This window comes from Rutidosis leptorrhynchoides, chromosome 1 (assembly GCF_046630445.1).
Source record: "Rutidosis leptorrhynchoides isolate AG116_Rl617_1_P2 chromosome 1, CSIRO_AGI_Rlap_v1, whole genome shotgun sequence".
Classification (NCBI taxonomy): domain Eukaryota; kingdom Viridiplantae; phylum Streptophyta; class Magnoliopsida; order Asterales; family Asteraceae; genus Rutidosis; species Rutidosis leptorrhynchoides.
In genome coordinates, this window is record NC_092333.1 from 62,553,861 (window position 1) to 62,561,090 (window position 7,230).

General features: G+C 33.0%; 1 long non-coding RNA gene across 5 annotated transcripts; it reads right to left on the reverse strand.

Moving 5' to 3' along the window:
• Positions 1-3,605: 3,605 nt before the first annotated feature.
• Positions 3,606-7,017, reverse strand: LOC139860626 (uncharacterized). Of its 5 annotated transcripts, XR_011763269.1 has the most exons (5): positions 6,731-7,017; positions 6,591-6,635; positions 6,147-6,273; positions 5,817-6,053; positions 3,606-5,563 (listed from the first exon to the last, which is right to left on the reverse strand). It is a non-coding gene; the product is annotated as an uncharacterized lncRNA (long non-coding RNA). The 5 variants fall into 5 exon arrangements; XR_011763263.1 differs by lacking the exon at positions 6,591-6,635; XR_011763281.1 differs by lacking the exons at positions 6,591-6,635; positions 6,731-7,017 and having other exon boundaries at positions 3,606-4,385; positions 5,366-5,563; positions 6,147-6,390.
• Positions 7,018-7,230: the final 213 nt, after the last annotated feature.

Genomic DNA, 7,230 nt, shown 5'->3' on the forward strand with positions numbered 1-7,230 from the left:
TATTTACTAGTTTATAACCCGCGAATTCGCGGGACTATAAAAATAAAAATTTCAAAAGCTGGTTAGTTGAATTTGTTAAATGAGAACCTAGTATGATTGGTGGTATAAAGGTACTAAAAAGTAAAAAAAGGAGGCTGCATTACAGGTGAACAAAAAAACCGGATCCGAAAAAAATCCGAAAAAAAATCCGAAACCAGATCTTGTCAGATCCGGATCCTGTCAGAACCGGATCCGGTTCCTGGATCCGATCCGGATCCGACCGGATCTAGCCGTTGCCCCAGAACCGGATAAATACCGGATAAAAACCGGATTTTATCCGGATTTTTGAAAACCGGATAAAAACCGGATTTTTTTTTTTTTTTTTTTTTTTTTGCTGTTCGAAAATCAAAAAAAAACTAGCCGTTTGGAGCGTTTTTTTTGCAGTTTTTTGAACTTTTTTTGACCATTTTACCCCTTCAAGTGTAGTATAAATAGATGGTATTGGGTTTTGGTTGAAAACACACCATCTAATTCTCTCTATTCTCTCTAAATCTCAAAAAACTCTATAATTACACTATAATTACTCACTAAACTCTACTTACTAATCCTATAATGGATAACTCACAAGCATCCGCTTCCGATGCCGCTTCCGTTGCCCAATCTTCACAACGTTATACCAACAACGATGTTCGTACGATCAAAAATACGAGTCGTAAAGGCGACGTTTGGGCTAATTTCGACTTGTGCGTGATGACCGATAATCAAGAAAAAGCTCGTTGCAAGAGATGTGGTAAGTTCCTAGGTGTTTCGGGTAACTCTACTTTAAGAAAACATCTTGCAAAAAGTTGTTCGGGGGCCGCTCAAGACCCGACACAACCTACACTTGGTCGGGATGGTTCGATTTTTGTATACGATCAAGAAGCTCTTCGTCAAGATTTGGCAAGGTTTGTCATTCAACAAGGGCTTCCTTTCAACCACTTCGACAATCCAAAGCTTACGGAGCTAATTCGCAACCGACTACAACCGCGATATGACAATGTAAGTCGTACTACTCTTAGACGTGACGCTTTTAAATTATGGAAAAAAGCTAAAAATGATATAATTGAAGGTTTTCGAACATATAAACATAAAGTTTCTATAACTTGTGATGTTTGGACCGCACCACACGGAACGGCAAATTCTTATTTAGCCGTTACCGCTCATTGGTTCCATCCCGATTCGTGGTTATTAATGAAACGGACTATCGCTTTTAAATTATTTGCTTATCCGCATAATGGTAATAATTTAAGAAAAATTATACAAGACACTTTGACTGAATATAATTTAATCGATAAAGTTTTTACTATTTCGCTAGATAATGCTTCTAATAATACTAGTGCCATGGATATGTTAAAAATACGAATGCAACCGGTTTTAAATGGTGCGTTTATACATACACGTTGTGTTGCTCATATTATAAACTTGGCCGTTCAAGATTGTTTAACTTATTGTAGTTCGTTAAAAGATAAATTTAGAAAATTATTAGTAACGATATATCGTACGAGCAACGAACGACATAAAAACTATAAAAATTTTGTTAAAAATTGTAATGGCACTTGGTTAGGTCCTTATTTTGATAATAATACTAGGTGGAATTCTACTTGTCTTATGTTTGAAAATATATTACGACAAAAAGAAACTTTAATCGGTTTTAATAATAGACTAATTAGAAAGGGATATTCCGAACCGATTGATAACGACGAATGGGATGACTTGGAAGCATTAACAAATTTTTTACAAGTTTTTAAAGAGGCAACGACAAAAGTTTCGGGTGTTTATTACCCAACTAGCTCACTAGTTTTACAACAACTTTATATAATGACGGAAAAAATTAACGAATTTGCGAACTCAAATAATCGTATTTTTAGACAAACCGTTTTTCACATAAGAAAAAAACTAAAAAAATATTTTGGAACAATACCCAAAGTTTTTTTATTTGCGGCCGCTGTTGACCCGAAAATCAATTTTAGTGGGGTGGAACTTTTGATGACAACAATATATCAAAATTTGGATTGTATTCATGGTCCCGAAGACGCCGAACCCAACTATATAAACAACCAAATATTCGCATTTAATGACACCTTTGAGCAATTATTTTCAATTTATGCAACAACTTATGGTCGACAATCAAACCCAATTGTTGACCAATTTGAGAGCGGATCATCTTCTCGAAGGGCCCGAGACCTTAATATTACTCTTTTTAACCAATTACGTGAAGACGCTTCAAAACGTGCCCGAACATCGGCACCCACAAGCGAGTTGGGAAATTACAAAATTGGAAACTTTGCACTAAACATGAATCCCGAACAATTTCACAACTTTGATGTTTTGGCTTGGTGGAAAACAAAAGAAGACACCTATCCAATATTATCCGCTATGGTTCGTGACTTATTAGCCGTTCAAGCCTCAACCGTAGCTTCCGAATCGGCTTTTTCTCTTAGCGGTCGAATTATTTCGGAAAGAAGGTCAAGACTTACCCCCCAAGCCGTGGAAGTATGCGTATGTTTGAAGGATTATTTGGACGGGGTAGATAGGATACAAGATCAAACGTCATTAGAATGTCCGTTAGATAATGACGTTGAAGATTTTATAGAGATGGAAGAAATAGAAGCGGGATTATCACCTTCATCAACCGAAGGAAATACCGAGACCGAAGTGGAGGAAGGTGAATATGATCCCATTAACATGGAAGAATATATTGCAAATTACCAACGAACATTTGCGGTTGATGACCCCGAATTTGAAGCAAGTGAAGACTATTTCGAACGACGAAGGCAAGACGAGTAGTCGAGTAATGTATAATGGGTGATGGCAATGCCGAAGCTCAATATACTTTGCTCGTAATACATTATCGGGTGATGGCCATGCCGAAGCTCGAATAATGTATTAACTTTTGTATACTTATAGTTGTAACTTGTATCGTTCAAATAAATGTATTGTTATTGTTATTTATATTATCTTTAGTGGTTAATCATTTGAATAAAAATGTTGTTGTATTATTTATAATTGTTGTAGCGTTATATATTTTGTTTATATTGATTATATTATTGTTGTTCAAAAGTTATAAAAATCGAACCGGTAAAAATATAACCAGTAAAAAACAAAATCCGACAAAGATCTTAGTCCGAAAAAAATCCGGTCGAGATCCGAAAAAAATCCGATTCCGAAAAAAAATCCGAAAAAAAACCGACCCCGAGAACCGGATCCGGAACCGGAACTGGATCCGGAAAAATCCGGATTTTTTTTGTCCGGTTTTTTTAAATCCGGATCCGGTTTTTGTGCACCTATAGGCTGCATTGTTGTCAATTTGTTAAGGACTCAAACTACAAAGTAGTTTACGTTTATAATCTGATGCAAAGATCGCAGGTTACATGTTGTCATTTAAGTCAAATGATATTATAGAAACTCAAAAAATCCAGATTACATCGGTTTTTTACGGTTTATAAACAAAAAAACTTGAGCTAGCAAGTTTCTTACAAGTAAACAAAGCGTCTAATCTAACATTATAACGCATTTATCATAATAAAGTAACATGGAAAACAAACTATAATTCTGGAAGACAATGTATATATAACATGAGATAGCAAACACACATTTTTATTAAGATAATTCAAACTTAAACATTTAAAAAACCAAACAATATCAAAATTCCAAATCATCCAAAAGAAACAAAATTAATTCAAGACAAAAGTACCTAAAATCAAAGTAACACCATTTTTTTTTAGAAAACTTATAGTAACCATGATCGAGTCTGATGGTGACTCGCTCTTAGGCTTCACTGATTCATTTTCTGGTTCAGTAGAAGTTTTATTCTTTGAAACATATTCAGCCAAGTTAGAAACATGTTCAGACCATAGAATATACACTCTACAGTTACACCACTGTATAAATAATGAGTCAAAATATTTATATATCCATTAGAAGTTGAAACTTCATTCTATGCTCAGACTATAAGTATGAGTTAGCTACTCCATTACCTGACATCTTGTAAGACGAATTCGATTGACTTGGTCTCATTCAGAAACATCACGCGAATGTTTCTGAATAATCATCATTTGAATACTGGATCTTTTAAAGATCGCAGCCCTAATCCTCGAGTCATTGTAAGCATTCCAACAACATTTGCATAGTACAAAAAAAAAAAAAAAAAAAAAAAAAGACATGTAAAAAGAATCCTTTGAGCATCTGCAATGACGAGTGCTCTAGTATGGCGATAAAAGTTAATTATCCAGTCGCTTGGAACCTTCCTCCACTTGTCAACACATTTCTGAATTCCAAAATTGCTAATGACAAGATAATTACCGAAGCAACAAAGTTTTAAAGTCGGCGATAAGAAACTTCTTCACATTTGCTGTAATCTTATTGCCCTAAGAAAATGGATTCAAGTTGATTTCTTTATAGAAATTTCATTTAAAAACTAACTATTGCTTTGAATATATATCAGTTTTGAAGAAAAATAAATGTTCTCAATAATGAATCCTCATTAAACATATGTGTAGAATACAGTTACATATTCATATCTACTATCTACAAATAGATAATAGATATAACAGTGGCATGCTTCATTTAATAATGCATTCATGTCTGAAGATTTTAACACAATAGCTGAAGAATATATAGATTTCAATGTATAACAGTTCTACACAATTAAACTCCTTTCTGACTAAAGAATTTATTTTAAAGAGACGTATATCATTTTAATGGAGTTGTAGAATAGTGAGACAAACCTCCTCATCTATTAATATCATTTTAATGCATGAAACTTGTGTGGGATTATTGAAATAGGTTTGAGTACATTTAACCAAGACTTTCACCCTTATGTTAACATCAGGACCAACCTGATCATTCAAGTCTTTCAAAGAGGTGAACAATACAATAACAGACATTGCAAGATGGTTACTTCGAATTATGATTGAAGATATGTTTTTTTAGAGAGAATATGAGTTGTGAATGATATATAACCAATAATGGGCTGTATTTATAGACCTGGTAATTCTTTGTGTGATTTTGAAAATATTTATTTAATGCTTACAATATATAAATAAGAAGGATTTCATAGCTTTGTGCTATGATTTATAAATGAAATCTTATCATTTAATAAAATTTGGAAGTCGTGATTATCATACCAAGATATAGACATAGAGTTGACTAATTAAGCTATTTTTATGGGATGGATTATTAGCTGTAACCCGGATACAGTGACATATGTGTAACAATCATTCAATCTTGATTGTATATTTATTTTCTTTTGAATTTATTAGTTGATAAAATATTTTTATATACAGTACATACAGTTTAGAATACAGTTACATATAAGGTTATATTGTATCATATATGGTAGTCATACCTGCTTCGAACATGATGCAGCCTCGATAGGTGCAGCAGCAAGGCTGCAGGAGGGAGACCAGTTTGTTCCAGCAGCTGGTCCAAGTATATTTTTTTGCATATTTTACTCTTAGAGCTTGACCATTTTTCTCCAAGACTGTCCCTTTTAGAAAGAATTATATGTACAGGCATAATTTTTTTTATCTAAACACAAACGAACCTGCACCAAATCAACGAAATTGCATCATAACCTCATTTCAGTCAATACTATTCATAAAGTTGATGTTTAATACTGGTTCAATTATGAAAGGAACTCTATAAGTTTGTTTCCATAGCACCAAAAGTTTCCACCTTTTTCATAACCATCAAATATCGATTCGGATAAAAGTAGTAAAAAAGAAAATAAAATAATACTACATATCTATACAAAGGCTGCTGGTAACTGACTGGAATCAAATTATGTAAAAACATACCGCAATCTCCTGCATCAGATCAGCAGCCTCAGCTATCTGCCTCAGTTCCTCATTTATTTTAGCTAGCCTATGGAGCAATCGAGCTCGCTCATCTGAATGTCGATCAACCCTAAACAAAGATGGATGCTTGAAACATAATATATGCACAAGTCAACAATTTGAATCCTAAAATTTGAAATAGAGTCAGCAATTTCAATTTTATGGATAACTTGAATATATGCACTAATGCACCACAGCCTGTCATGAAAGTAACAGTTTAGTATCAGAAGTCGTTAAAAAAAAGGAGCAAAAAGTACATATGATGTCCAGTGGTGGTACTAATATGCTTACTTTTTAAATAATTCTTCAAGTTGTGGATAACTTGTGCATCTTTAACATCTAAAACAGCATAGAAATCAACTTGATTGTCCACACCAAATTTGATATCATCCACGTTCTTTTCTTTAATAACACTAAGCTATATATCATATGAACAGTCCACCTCAGTTTTTGTTCGTTTAGTCAAACAAAATTTTTAGGAAGTAGATAGAAGTTTGATTTTAGCATACCATCAACCAGAAGCAGCTTAAACACCACTGAAAAAATAATAATGGAGTGTTTTCATAACAGATCCAAGCATACAGTGTTTTCATCACAAACATACATAAATTTCATAACTTTTAGGTTCATAGTAGTTCTACCAATCAAGAATTTAAGAACGTATCAGATAGTTCGAATTAAATAAAAAAAAAAAAAACCAAATAAATAACTAACTGAATTGGAAATTTAACTTACTTTCAGTCACATAAATTCATCAAGGTTATGAATACGCAAATGTTTCTGAATAATCATCAGTTGAATACAGGATATTATAAAGATATCGAATTAATTCAAAAAACAAAATAAATAACTAACTGAATTGGAAATTAACTTACCTTCACTCACATAACTTCATCGCTATGAATACGCCAATGTTTCTGAATAATCATCATTTGAATTTGAATACTGGATCTTTTAAATATCGAAACCCTAATTCTCTGATTTATGGCCAAAAGGAATCAAGGTTTTCTAATACCTCCAATCGCAGTCATGATATGTAAACGTAAATCAAATTCCTCAGAGATTAATGTATTCATCGTCTAATTGAAAGATTGAAGAACATCATGTAGGTGAAAATTTGATGGTATCGTTACGCAAGAATTTTTCGTAAAAATAAGCTTTGGGATCCTTTTTACAAGCGTATAAAGGAATTTTAGGGTTATAGATGTAATTTGATATTCAGCGTGACGTTCATTTGCTGTGCGTAAAGTATCGTATTTTTTTAGACGGTTAAGATTAAAAAAAGATTTCAGATCTAAGGGAGTAGACTTTGCCGATTTTTTAAAAAAAAGTGATGTAATTTAAGTTTTGTTATAATAGATAAAAAGAGATATAT